A 15,756-nucleotide genomic window follows, 5' to 3' on the forward strand; every position below is an offset into this window, starting at 1 on the left:
GCTTCTGCTTCTTATGCAACAAGAGCACTGTGGCACGGGAGGGAAGAGGGACCTCTCAGTACAGGCAATCTGTGCAGCATGCGGTCGGGAAAACCTCCCTGGAGTCTGTCTGATGCTGGACAAATGAGGAGCTCCCAGCATGTGGAGCTATAGAAGATTTTTCACTATCTATAGTACTGTTGTTACTCATCTAATGAGAACTGCGATTTTATTAAGCCATTTGTTGTTGGGCCTTTCTTGTTGAGATCCAGAAAGGACCCTACAGCGTTTCTCTTTCCCTCCTCATTCTCCCACAAAATGCAGAAGTCTCTTTTACCACATGCATATATTTGCTGCCTCTCCATTATACTGCAGGTTCATCATGATGTTATAAAAAGAAAAGGGCATAAAACCTGAAGACTTCTTTGTTTCTAGTATTTATGATCCTTTTCTTCTTTGAGACACTCAGAACTGGTTAGAAACTTTCCTAGAAACCCTTCTTGCCCTTTATGTGGAACATATTTGATAATTCAATGCAGTCTGAGTTTCTGTTTTCTGTCTCCCTGTCTCATGTTCCAGCAGTGTCTGTTCTCCAAGTTTTCTTTTCATTAGCTGAATTGTATGGCCATAATATACCCAGCAAAAACTTCCTGAACCCTTTGACATTAATCCAGCAATGTGCTTGACGTTAAGAATGCAACTAATCCTAGCAAAATGAATGGAGCTATTAATGAATTTAATCATATTTCCAGGTGAAAGCTGGTATGAATTATCCTGTTGCTGTCATCCCAAGCTATTTGATTGTGCAGGCAAAGCACTATAAAGAGCCAGCCATTCAATGTAAAATTTTATTCACAAAATATTCTAAGCATAATCTAAAATTGGTGCCAAAAACACTTTAAAAAACAAGATAAATATAGTGAAAGAATGACCCAAGAGGAATGCTGGGGCACATTTCTGATATCCATACAACCGAGAAGCTTAAGGTATTAATGAAATTACCTGAAAAGGCATTTATATCCAATAACAGTTTGGTTTTTTTACGTAAACTCCACCATGTTCCATGTAAAATATTCAATTTATCAAACTATGTAATATATTTACCAGGAAATATACTGTTTTAAGATGTATGCAGCTAAAGGTGAAACACTGAATCATAGAATGGCTTGGGTTGGAAGGGACATTAAAAATAATTTCATTCCAAAAACCCTTTATGAGCAGGAGCATCTTCTACTCCACCAAGTTGCTCGGCAACCCATCCAACCTGGCCTTGAACACTTCCAGGGATAAGGGAGCCACAAATTCTCTGGTCAACCTGTTCCTGTGTCTCACCACCCTCATATTAAAGAACTTCTTTCTAATATCTAATCCAAACCTACCCTGTGTCAGTTTAAAGCCATTCCCTGGTCCAGTCCCTACATGCCCTTGGAAAAAGCGTCTCTCTAGTTTCATGGTATGTTCAAGGTGTGCTGGGTGAAGAACTGGATGAAGGACAGGCAGGGCTCAGAGGGCTGTAGTGAATGGGCCTGTCTGGTAATGGGTCACCAGCAGCATCTTTTCAGGGGTCAGTTCTAAGGTCAGTTTTGTTCATATTTTTAAGCAACAATCTGGATGCAGGAGTTGAATGCATCATTACGAGTTTGCTGGTGATGCCAAACTGGGAGATGCTGCTGACTCTCTATAGAGAAAGAGTCTTTGCAGAGGGATCAAGATAGTTAGGAGCATTGGGAAGTCATTAACAGGATGAAATTTAACAAGAACAAATGCTGGATTCTGCACCTGGGATGGAGTGATGCCAGGCAAAAGTATAAATTGGAAGACCAATAGCTGGAGAGCAGCCTGGCAGACAGGGATCTGGAGGTGCTGCTGGATAGCAGGCTCAGTGAGTCAGTTGTGAATTTTATTGCATGTTATTACTAGCTATTATTTAGTGCAAACTTCCATCTGGGGTCTGTAAAGTTCTTCATGTAAATGAAGAACTAATGAATTTAAAAACCATAACATATGAATTGGGTTAATGAAAACAGAGCTTTTACAAATCTCTCCTATAGATCTTGAGTATATTATTGGCTTGTCACAGTCACACAATATTCCATATCAATTTTGTTGGGTGGTGTTGGTGTTAATGACTGTGACCAATGTGTCTAACTAAATTGCCTTTCAGTCAAAATGTCAAGAATAAAAAAGTTTTTAGTAGTAGTGAAGAACAAGTAGGTGTTATCTCCTTCTCTTGCATTGAAAGATATTTTCAGGTCTTATTAACAGCTGAAGAGAATTCATGCTAATACAAACATTTTTGTGCTATGAGGTAGCTTTGTTCTGAAGAATTTTTCTGACTGAGACTGATTCTAATAAAATTGATTTTTGAGAAACAGACAGTGTCAGGCAGCAGTAAAAATAAATAATGTACTGTTTGATTCAAATTCTATCTGGATGCAGACTGTTCCCAAATTCTTGTCATAAGTAACACCATCCAAAAGTACTGGTCCTTGCTTCTAGTCATATTCCCAGTGCTTTGGATGGTGTTGGAGTGAACAGTGGTGACTCATTTCAACACAGAGTCATCAGCTGGACCTGCAATTTAGACTTCAGGAAAGCATCGCACTGGTGCCAAAACCACATGTTTATTTGATTTATTTATGTTTGAGGAGAGAAGACTTCTTTGAAACCCCAGCGGAATTGTCTTTCTGTTTTCTCCCCTGCATCCTTGCGGCCCTTGTGGTCCTTCTGGCCAAGAGGAATGGGACACACCTTTGTGAGCTGCCAAACACTTATTAGCCTGGAGCTGGACTCCCTACTGTCCTCAGCTTATCATGAGACATACAGAAATATGACCCAACAGATTTAAACACCTTTGGGAAATCTCCATAGAAAATAGAGAAAGATGCCTTCCACAGGTAGAAATGATCTTCCTTTTTTTATCTTGTGAACTGTATTTAGTGCATGAACCTGTGGGGCATTCCTTTCTGCAGGGCACCAGTGTCATCTTTATAATCACTGTGAGGGTGATGTATAAGTGTACACCTGGATGGAGGGCGTGGTGATGCTGGAGATCTGCATATTTTATGTATGCCTCCTTATAAAATGCTGATGAAATAAGAGTATGCAGTCTCCAGTTTCTTCATAATTTTGTTTATGAATGCTGGTGCAATGCATTTGAAAAGCTGCTGTTTTGTGTCACATTCTGAAATTCTATCCACAAAGGGATGCCACAAAGGGATGGGGTTCCATATCCAGCATCACTTACCTGCTCTGGTCTGAATATAATTTTCAGTAGAAATAATACTTCTAATGAGAAGAGATATGAGGCTTGTAAGGAGCAGTGGATTCATTGCTAACTAAGTATATTTTGTGATCAGATTATAATGAGAAAAATACTGGTATAGGCTTTGATCTTGACTGAATGTGCCATCAGCCAGGCATACTTTCCTCTTGCCCACTGAGAACGTCACTACGATTTGTCAGAATTCACAGTTCTTACCAAGAATACAGGAACTGTAACCTTGATAAGGCAGTGAAATATGTCCTCTGACTGAATTGTCCTCAGCATAGTGCAAAAGAATGTAAATAAAATTTTTCACTGAGGCAAATGGCAGCCGACTTGTAGTCTGTTCAATTTTATTGTTAGTTTGTGTTATTAGTGTTAATTAGTGTTTAATTGTTAAAATTTTTATTTTTTTTTTTAATACAGAGTGAAACACATGATGCACTACAAAAATGATAGATGATCCTACATCATTTTGCAAGTGCAAAATATGCACAGGACACAGCACTTTACTCAAAAATTGCATCTTAATTAAGACATGCAGTAAGATTACTGTTTAGTTAAATTCCAGGTGTCCTAGCAAGCTGTGTCTATTCAACATATGTCTCATATCTAAATTGACTTGAATGCAGATGGAAATTTGGAAACATGGAATTTCTTAGAATACTGCTTTTCAGTTCAAATTATTGTACTGATGTCATTCAGGGCAGGCTCAAACACAGAGTATTAAAGTCTCTAAGGAATAGAAGTCTGGCATTTTCTAGTTAAGACAGTTCTAATCATACCTTCATCAATCATGTAAAATTTATTCCTAATGAGACTTTTGAAAATGAAATAAAAAATATTTCAGCATACTTTAAAAATTATTTAATATTTTAACAGAGGTATTAAGAGCTTGAGCACAGAACAAGGACCATGTGTACTGGAGAAAGAAATAAACAACAGGAATGTGAAGGGGAAAAGTGCACAGTGAGAAGGTTTGCAGACTCATGGTTGAGTTATAATTTACTTTTCACATCATTTTGAGAGAGGTTAATCTGCAGCAAACTCTTCACTGGCTGCTCATTGTAGCTGTGTCTGGAAATAAAAACAATGTTTATATTTCTACACATGAAAATATTTTGCATGATAATGAAGCAACGAGAAGTTTCATATGTTGAAGAGTAAACTAGAAACACTTCATGACTCTCATGGGTGTCAAGGAATTATTTTTATTTTCATTTGCCATCTTACAAACATTTATACACTATATATCCTCATAGCTTCTATTTTGCTTTCCTTATCATAGCTGCTGTGGTTAAGGTTTATGATTTAAACCTTAACATTACAGTAAAGGTTTCAATCACTCATTAATTACTTTAGGTGCAGCGAGAAAACAAAGCTTAAATTGAGCCTTTAGGCTGAACAGGGAATATGAAAGTTTTGTTACAGGGTTTTTGCTCTGAGTTTTTCTTGAAGATGGCAACAAAAAATCTACTTTTCTGTGCTGAATTACTGCAAATTGCCTTCAGTGGCAAAAAGAATGTAACAAATAATTTATACTAATCAAATGACTTGTTTTAGGTAGCTCTTAGCTATGCTGTGACAAACTGTGAGTTTTACTGACTGCTTACCTTGTAGCACAATTGCTCTTTCTTCTGTTCATCAACTTATTAAGCATTTCTTCCATCATTGGTGCAAGTGTCAATTCTTTAAATTTAACTGTACAAGTACATATAAATCTTCTTATTGTTAGTTATCAATCTGTTTCCATTTAAGTATTTCTTTCTTTCGGTTCTTTTTTCACTTTGAACCCTTGAACTTTTTCCTTTCCTTTTTCTCTTCTCCTGTAATTTAGATAGTCTGTAAACATATAGGCTTAAAAGAAAGTATTTTGCTTGTTAAAAATAGAAAGAAGTTTTTGGTTTCTTTATAAATTTTTGCAATTGCTTTATTGAATTTCTTGGAATTTCTCTGCACTCACTGTGCTTGTAGAGAAGTAGAAATAAGAATCGATTTTGTTGATTTAAATGTAACTATTGCTGTAGATGTACAGGCTGCCTTCCAACAACTGACCTTTCAAATCCCTCTGTAACAATTAAACTTTTTAAAAAGTTATGTGATAAAGATATTTCCTGGAAGTTTGCAGGGTCTGTCTATGTCTATGTCATAAACTTACAATCTATGAAGCACAAAAGTTATAGACAACACAGTCTTTTGTGCAATCTGCTGGAGGAAGAGACTTAAAGTTTATTATTGTTGCATAAAACTTAAACAAAAAACTATTGTCCAGAATCAGTAATTTTCTAAGCCTGAAAAAATAAAGCTGATAAGCTTCAGCCTCATCTAAACTAGGTACTTTTGTTGAATCTTGCAAGTCCCCTATGGGAAAGTTGGCAGCATTTCTAAGGTTTGGGAGAAAATAAGCAGGGAACAATTTAAGCATTAGCCTGATTGAAATATGTTTTGGAAATTTTCCAGGAAACAAAAAATTGCAAAAAAGAAAACACTCATGCATAAAACTTCCTTAATTATTTACTGATAGACAAGATTTCTCTAGAGGCTCCTTTGATGAAATAAAGCAGTTGTGGGGGCTTGGTCACTTCATCTTAAATGAGGCAGGTGTAAGATTGCTTAGAGCTCTGTGAGGAGGTGTCAAGAAATGTAGCTGAACACTCAAGTATGAAAAGACAAAGCTCAGAGCACAAAATTCTAATGTTCATCATTATGGCTGTGGGTCATATAATTGTGCCTATTGAAGTAGAACTCCAATTGCTTATCAGAAAGAATTCTGGTTCGTAGGTTTTACACCTTTTGGGCCCTAGTGTCATACTCTGATATCTAAAAAAAACCTTAAAATATCAGTCTTAAAATATCATTTGTGTGGTCCTTCAAGGTTCAGATTAGCTTTTCTTTCTCAGTGAATATCTTATCTTTCTATGTAAAAAGTTCTTGCTGTCAGTGGTATATCTTTCATTTGCATCTACTTTTAAATTTTTCATTTCAGAGATTTGATGGGGTACTGAGGTCTACATTTAAGAATGGAATACTGAAGCGGTGCCACTTGGCAGGAAGCTTTCTGGTTTGTTCTATCTAACAAGGATAATTTTAATGTTTTATTAATTTAAGTGGTTTTGTTATTCTTGGCAAGGCATGTTTCCTAATCTGGCCCTATTCTTTTTTCTGATGTGGTGCTGGTCAGTAAAGTCAGGACTATACTACAGGGCGATAGTTTTGCTCCATACTTAATTATGCCAAATGGTTTGCCTTCTGGAAGACATCATGAATGTGAGGTTTCATTCATTTCATTCATGGAAATAAACTATTACTCTCTTATTTTTTTAATCCTCCAAAATCTTACTAACTTAATGGATTTCCTTAATGCTGTGGAGAATATTAGTAGGAAGGAGGGGTGTGCTGTGCTTGCAGATGTAACCACACGCTCAAGTGCAGATTTTCCTTCCATCTGTGGAGTTTGGCTGGCTGGTGCTGTGTCCAGTGAATCTCTATGTAAGTCAAACACTAACAGTCGATTTCTCTGTCTCATTTCCTCACTCACTATGGCTGGAGGGAGAGTGGACCTAAACTTCAACCCAACCAGTGGTGGGTGCATTTATCTATTGTGGATTTGAGACATCATATTACCAAGCATGCCAAGTAACAGTTACTTTATTGTACAGGCAATGAGAGAAAAATCATACCACAAAATTTTCTTGATAAGAACATAGATAGGCTTTGTTAAGTTGATCAGACTGCTCAACTAGACTTCTAACTTGCTCCGGGGAGTGGCCAAGACAAGGTATTTCAGATGGTGAGTGTTTTTACTGGGCAATTAAGGAAAAATCTTTATTCTATCTCTAGTTAATGTAGAGATAACCCTATTCAGTTCATTCTAAAATCTACTTTAAATGCCAAATTCCGATCTATGGTAAATGTTTATGCTCTTATATTAGTCACTAGTAAAAACATAGATCCAGGACGTTTTTCTTTACATGTGAACAGAAAAACAAATCTAATGGACACTTTCTTCAGAGTGACACAAGTCATATTCTGTGAAATTTATCACAGTTGCTTACAGAGTGATCCTAAATTATTATCTAGTCCACATATTTACTTTAAGATAATTATACTTAAATGAAATAAATATTAAGTGAGATAACCCTTAGTTAATTATTCTAATCTAGTAATTGGATTAGCACTAAAATTCTGAGTCTGTTAAAATCAGAAAAAGGATTTAATGAAGCAGCAGATTGCAGGACAAACAAGGAAAGCTTGCTAAAAGGTATTCACAGGGCTGTTGAAAAGCTGTAGTATTGCTCAGGTGCTAAATCCAGCCAGGTATCTTATATGGCATGGGAAGACCAAAGAAATTAAAAGGCAAAACATCCAAATGCAGGAAATATAATGTTATTGAACAATATATTGCAACAAAAGAAAGCATCTTCATTCCATATTTTATAGTGAAAAGAAGACTAAAATATTTTTCTCACTCACTTTCATCAGAGTCTCTAATTAGCTCCAAACACAAGAATAGATCTCTGACTTTATACATTGTTTCATGTTTTCTGCCCTCTATTCTTTAGGAACTTCTAATGCTTGAAGATATTCTTTGGCTCAATTCCCATGAATGAGTATATGTTAAAAAACTACATGTGTGTTTTGTAACAAGAAAGGCAGGTTAGATATAGCTAGACATTTAAAATTCATAGTTCATTTTACCTTTCAGCCAAATGCTGTAGTGGCAGAGACAGAACGTCTCCCAGGTAACAAGATAAATCCCTGTAGCTCTTGTCCTGAAATTGAAAAGGACAATATAAGGAGAATTTCGTCTTAGACTAGCTCAGATTTCTGCCTCAAGGCCGAATTAAACACTAGGTAGACTATAACAAATTGTAGAAATATAGAATCATAATAAGTTTCAGTAGTTTGAAAGGAAATTTTAAAGATTACTTAGTCCAAGCTCTCTAGCTTGGGCAGGGACAGCTTTCACTAGATCAGGTTGCTCAAATCTCCACTGAAACATGGACTCTTCCAGGGATGGGGCTTTTCCAGCCAGACTTCAAAACCCATCAGCCAGGCAAAGATACCCAGACATGCATGGATGAACAAGGTGGGATGTTTCAGCTGGATATTTCTTATTTGATAAATATTTAAATAAAAAGTTTCATCTGCTAGTTTATCCTAATATTCTATGTTCTTTATCTAATTCTGTAGCATAGGGAGCTTTCCAAAGTATATGTCAGTTTCAAGGAAAGGGCATAAGAGATTTCTAATTCATGTCTTCATTCTCACTACATCAAAGACTAAAAAAAGTGGACTTCATCACTGTGAATAAGTAGAGTGAAAAAAGGACATGTCCAGCCTGATATGACTGGGCTCTCTACACAACTTTCAATTATAATTTTACAGAGAAACCTCAAGACCACTTTTTTATTATATTCCTATGCACAGCCTGAAAAACTAGATATTGAACTGCTTATTCCACTCTTTTCTGGGTGTTGTGTGTCATTCTGTGGGTTGGTTCATCTTTAAGAGACACAGAGAAGAGATGACTTTATTCACAGCATCCCTCTCTAAATTAACATTTATGTCTCTGCAGAGGTCTGGAAACACAGTGTGTGTTGGCTGTCAGTAATTGCCAGCTTGGCAAGATGAGATTTTTTGTCCATTTTTATGTGCCTGTTAGGCTGGGTTAAATGCTTCATTTCTGCCACATCCACAAGTCACCATATGGTCACCTTATGGAGTCATCTCTACAGGATTGTTTTGTACCTCATGTATATCTTCTTGGAGGAGAAAGAGGGAAGATTCACAACATAATAATATCTTTTATCCCTCTGTATTTTCCAAGAGGTCATAAGATGAGTTTGGAACTGTGAACTACTAGCCTGAGTAATAATTCAAAAGAAAAATGTTAGAAAAAAGAAACCATAACTCTATTCCAATGTGAGGAGACACACACCCTCCTACTGATTTCCCATTCTCACCGCCATCTGCAAGTTGGGATTTTATGAGGTATTAAATAATGAAAAAAAAAAATAAGGAAAGAAATATATCTGATACTAACACCCTCTCCTAGAAATGAGGGGAAAACTTTTAATAATGAAAAATAGAGTTGCAATATTGACACTTAGACAAAAGCAGTTTGAAGGAAATATAGTAATTATATTTATCTTCAGAAAGGAACTTCTTTATGTCTTCAGTGTTACTGCTGTCAGGGAAGAAAAAAAAAGAGGAGGCTTATTAGATTATGGGTGTTTTGGGACAAAAAAACCCCCTCAGACTTGGCTTGATCATGTTTTCCAGACCTGAAATGATACATTAACTGTGTTTTCAGAGCAACAGTTTTTCCTAGGAAAGCAAAATCTGACTCCTAAGCTGGTCTCTTGAATAAGCAATGCTGATTGCAGTTTGTACCAAGGACAGCATTTACAGTGCTCCAGTTGGGTTATCTAACAACACAAATTCAGTGGCTCACCTGGGAAAGTTCCTAGTTTCATAAATTCCTGGCCACACACTTGTAGACATTTCTGGGGATACACTTGAGCTGTGCTCTATATAAGTGTAAAATTGTGAGGAAAAAGAAAATTTCCAGCACTTGTATAAGCTTCATGGTAGTTAAATGCTTTTCTGTCCCATTTTGCCCTTAAATTCAAGCATAAAACACTTTGAGAATGGATTTACTGTCTCCAAATATATTGTGAGAAGGGATCCTATTCTGCTTCCTTCAGGAGGTTGAATACTGCTTTGATGTGTCTGGAAATCCTAGGAAACAGGAGGGAAACATGATCTTGAAGGCCATGCCTTCTGTACTCATTGATAATCCTCTGGCTGTTGGCCTGACTCCAGAGCATGCTGGCAGGAACAATATTTGTTGCATATTTGCAGTATTTTCTAAATTTCAGTTAGGAAACGTCTTCACTTTGGCCGCTTCTGTGTCAGACCCACACACTCTATGTGAATGGCACTAGCAATGGTCCAGAGAAGTTGACTTAAGTCACAGAGGGGATTGTAGTGGTGCTTACAGGTCCCACCCTTTCTTGAACCTGAGCTCAGCTGCTGAATTGGCAAGGACGTCACCACTCTTGGGTGGTGACAATGACGATGATGATATTCTTATTCTTATTCTTATTCTTATTCTTATTCTTATTCTTATTCTTATTCTTATTCTTATTCTTAATCATCTGCAGCAAAGTTCATCTTCTGATTACCTTATCTGACTAATTCCATTTATACTGTAAGGTTTGAGTTATCAGTGGGTGGGTTTCCATGAAAGAAAGAGGAAAGCTTTCTCAGCTACAATATAGAGAGTTTAAGGAGAAACAAAGCATACTAGTGGTAAAGTCAGTATTTTCATGTCAAATACCTCCTCAGGTTTTAACAACAAAGTGCATACTGTAAAGGAGGGCACTTTTCTTTTGTAGTAATTCTATATTACTTAAATAATGAATATCTGTGGTTTAGAGAAATTATTTAGAGATTCTATAACTTAAATTAGTGTTCCCAAATATCTGGTGACTGGCCTGATCACTGAGATTCTGCCTGATTTTGGGTTGTGCTCTACATGTGTAATCAGTACATTTTAAGAATTTTGGTTGTCCTGTCATAGAGAATGAAACTATGCAGTCAAACTGAAAACATTCCTGTCTAACCTGACAAAAACCAAGATATTTTCTTACTTTGGTGCTAATGTTCCTCACTTTTCTCCACATTACTAGAACCATAATCTAGCTCTGCAATGGAAATTCCAGACAACTACAAAATCTGAATATCCCCCTTCCCATGGAAATCACCCCAGTTATGATCTCACAGACATATAAAGATTGAGCTTGGTCCTCATGCTTTACATTTCATGTAAAAAGCCCTTCACTGAAATTATGCAATGTGGAAAATATGCATTATTTAGGTACACCTTGACATATGTGATTATGGTTATTAGCATATGCACATATTTGCAAGGAAAACGGAGCTTGGCTTCAATGGTACATGTATTTTGATTAATTTTATAGGTGTACTTTGGTGCTTTTTAAAAACAAATATTTATAAAACCACTGATGAATGAATATCACTTCACCAATTTAAGGATTATTGAAACCAGGACACAGAAAAGCTGATGATTCATTTTTTAACACAGAATTTTTAATGGGAATCAGGTTAGGCTGTTATTTTTCCAGCACTACACTTATTTATTAGCATAGCTAATGTTTTCACAATCAAGATCATCTTTTATTACAAATGAATGGAAAAGAGAGAGGTTTTGCCGCAAGCTTTTCTATAAAGTTACACTCAGGTTGATAACATTTGAAGGTTTATGGCTTAGCTAATCTTTTTGGTCGTTTCTCAATAGCAACTAGAAGTAACAGGCTGTTACCTTTGCTATTTATCACTTATGACAACACAGACTAGACTGGTAAGAATTAAATGAGAAAGGTCTGTTTACATCTTCTATTACTACAACTATCTGTGTTCTGGGAAACAATCCAGGTATTTTGTCTGATTTCCCTTCATTTTTCCAACTGTTAAAAAAGGCTACTCTAAACTAATTGTTTTGTCTGTTGGTGAATGTAGAAGGACACGCTTCCTCCAAGGCAAATTATTTCAGACAGATGAGAAGAGGTGAATCATTCCATGACAACTGAGAAAGCCTGAAAAATGAGGTTAGGCAAGACATCTTAATTTTGCTAAGTAAATCAATACGATTTTTGCTTTATTGCCTTTTATTAGTCTAGTATTTCTAAAGCCTAAAGCACAGGATGGAGGTGTCCAAAGCAAAAACTGGATATACCGAACTCATTATTACTCCACAAAAATTTGCTCAAGAAGAAAAAAACCCAACCCCGTCCTTGGGTGTGTAGCCAGAAATAACATTTCTATATTTGTATGTACTGAAATGGTAGTTTCAGGAGGTGGTGTTTCTGCCACTCATTTTCCCTTTTGGAGCAGAAGGTTTTTGTTCCTTGACTAACCTCCTTGTGTATTAATGGTTAAGGACAGTGCCTGCCTAGGTGTGACACTGAGGTTATGTGTGGTAGCAAGTTATTTGTTGGTGCCATTTTTCTTACATAATTTATTTTTACTTTAGTGTGTCAGTTACTGAAATTGTGAAAGTTTTAATCTGTCTTCTGTGCAATTTCTATTTTTTTTTAGGATTTAAGGACCTTAGGTTTAATCAAATACTGGGTCTATAGAAAAAAGTCACACCTCTGTCTTACAAAATCTAACACTTGGACACACTTTTCACCGGACCCTGAAAAAGAGAAGGCAGATCAAGGTGACATGCCAGTCCACAGAGAGGTAAGAAATAAGACGTGGTTCTTTTATCCCCCCACAGACCTCTTTGCTTTTTGGTCTCTGTGATTTCCCTAGGAGAATTTGCTTGCAAAAGACCTACACACGTTGAGGGGTAGATTTATGGGAAGAAGAGCAAAGAGACCTTTGGTCTCATTTTGTGCTAGTGTGAGCAGAGGTAACACAAGCTTACCTCATCACTTGACTCAAAGGCTGATGGAAAGGGGATAGTCCTTCAGCCACACAGTCCCATCATGCACACATGCCTTTCTTTGGAACTGTTGTTTTGTGCTTATGGCTGGATTGTTGTACTGATGCCATTTCTAAGATTTTACATTTCTCTCTTTGCTGTTCAGAGTGCATACTCTTGAGCTATTTTGGCACAAGTTTGCTCCCAAAGCAACGTTGATCTTCTATTATAATCTATTTAAGATGTAATTGAAACAACTGCATGTTTGAAAAAACCCATAGTTTTCAATCTTCTTGAAAAATGGGGCAAATAGATATTTTGTATGATCTTGACAAATTGTATTTTCAATCAGTCAGTTATTACATTGTGATAATACCAGTTAACAAGTACTAAAACTTGTACTCAGTTTTGTTTTTCATGTTTCTCAAGGAAGTTAGTAAGGATGATGAAATGATATGCCACTTTCCAAATCTAGTGAGAGCAAACTGTTTGGATTAAGCTTAATGCCATGATTTATAACTCCTACAGTGGTTATTCTGTGGAGAAGGTCTAAAGGTATAACACCGTGAAAAAATAGCAAAAAATCAATTGCCTGTGACCCTATGGGTTCAGTGCTTTGAGAGGTCATATATTTCAGAGCTGTTTCCTCTCAGTGCTTGCCTATGCTGTCTGTGTGCTGATTAGACCTGTTGCTTTGCCAGAAGAAAATTCCTTTGTCTGAAGGTAGTGCTGGAATTGGAGGTCCAGCCCTAAGCCATCTGCTCATGAATCAGCTTCCTATATTGCTCCATTGCTTTTTTACCTAGAGCATTATGTTAAGCCTAACACATGTTAAGTGGTGATTGAGAGGGTTGTTTTAATCCTGAGTTAATTAAGTCCCCTCCAGTGACACTTCTACTGCAGAAACTTGTTTGTGGTATTAAGTGTATTATTTGATGGCTAAAGAGGTGCTGCTATTCAATCTCCTCACTGCCTCAATGAGGTAAGGACTTGAATGTGTTTAAACTCAAGGCAAGCCTGAAAATGTTGACAGAAAAGAAAAATAGTTTGAAGAACTCCAGTCCTCAGTAATAATCCTGCTGTATGGAAGGATCTGCCTGCAGTTTTGTATGTCAACCACCTGGCCCCATACTGTGGCACGGGGCTGGCCTCACAATACTTGACCTGCTGCTACCTGAGACATTGTGATAAAAAGACGCTTTTTAAAAGCCCATGAAGTTTCATGTAACCAACCACCATCAAAAAACATGGAAAAGTGGTGCTGTTTTGCAACTCTTTTAAAAATTCCATAGAAACATGAGTTAAATAACACAGAACAAAATTATACTTCTACTGAGTTCTGATAAAAAAGGCCAATATAGGGAGGAAAGTTACAAGCACACAGTTACGAGCCAGAATCTTGCTGGAAAAATCAATCTTTGGAAGCCTGTTGATAAAATATTTTTTTTTAATTATGAATGATAACTTTTGCTCCTTTTTTACATTGCAGTGACATGTGAAAATTTTTAGCAATTTCCCTCATTGTGGATTCCTTTTTATATGGAATGTGAAAAACCCAAAAAAAACCATGGCTTATATGTAACACTTGGATTTGTACATGCAAGGAGAGATGACGGAAAACCGTCCTAAAATGACAGAAGAATCACTCAATTCAAATTCAAAGACAATTCAAAAAATTTGGTTATAATTTAATGCAAGCATGAAAACTCAGTGTATTAAGAAAGAGTAATTAAAATGTCCTGCATTACATTACTCCTGAAATCATGGCAGACCATGACTAAAATCTTGATAATAACTCCTTATTATCACACTTTTCTCTCCATAACTTTTGCTACAGTAGGTACTAATAAAGTTTACGTCATGAAAATGCATGTTTGAAAAATAAATAAGCCAACCTTAATTACATTTAACACTGCTTTTTTCACCATTCTAATCAGTAACCTGAGATGTATTTTTATGTTGTATACCAGCTTGCCCATATCACACAACCCATAATTATAGTTTTCTGTTTCTGTGAAATATGTGGCAAAGTTTTATGGTTTTATAATTTATTTCTCTCCCACTTCCAAAACACACACCTCTAATTATATCTGCCAGTACACAGCCCATAATTGTATGAATATCAAACTTCCTGAATGATGCAAAAATTTTTATGGCAGCATATGAATAGATGTCACAGAACAATTCCATAAGGGAAGCAAATGTGTTGGTAAAGTCTCTAGCTGTGCAGTTTGACATTTTCTTTAAAATCAGAGGCTGCTGGGTTGTTTTTAAGTTGGTAATTTAATTAGAATAAAAGAAAGTTCCCAATTCAGAAAAAGATTAATTTGATGGAAGAGTTTTGGCTTTTTGTCCCAGAGAAAGCAGTAGTCTGCAGTTTAATTTACAGACTAGTTCCTTGAGTCTAAACTAGCCATAGCTAACCACATCCCCTGCAGTGAGTCAGGCTTTTGTAGTTTAGCCTTGTATCTGCAAGCTGTTGGTGCTCATGGGATGAATCCTTTGGTGACTGACTGAAACAGGCAGCAGTGATGGTTCATTGCTGTAAAGGTGGGGTTAATCAGCAGAACACTGCCATCTGCAACAACCTGAATCTTACAGAGTGACAAAGTAATGGAATGTTTAATGTTGGAAAGACACCTTTGGAGGTCATTGGGTCTAATCCCTCTGCTCAGATTAGGGTGGGCAGGTTGCTAATGGCTTTTTTCAGCTGGGTTCTGAATATCTCTGTGTACAGAGACTCCAGTGTTTGACCATCCATCCTCCCACTGAAACATTTTTTCTTTTGTTTAAATGCACTTCATTGACCCATGCCGAGTACTACCCTCCTGTCCTTATATTCAGAAGTGGCTTTTGAAGGGAACGGATAGATATGCAGTGTGGATGATGATGATGGAAGCAGGATTAAATTAATGACCTCTGTTTTGTCATGCTCCTGATGTAATTCATGTCATTAGTGTGATTTCAGAAGGAATTTTAAGAAATGTGTGTGCAAATGTGGCTGTCCTATTTTTGTCATAAATGAAGCTGGGAGATAGAGTCCTGTGATTATTCC

This window comes from Cinclus cinclus, chromosome 2, assembly GCF_963662255.1.
Source record: "Cinclus cinclus chromosome 2, bCinCin1.1, whole genome shotgun sequence".
NCBI lineage: Eukaryota > Metazoa > Chordata > Aves > Passeriformes > Cinclidae > Cinclus > Cinclus cinclus.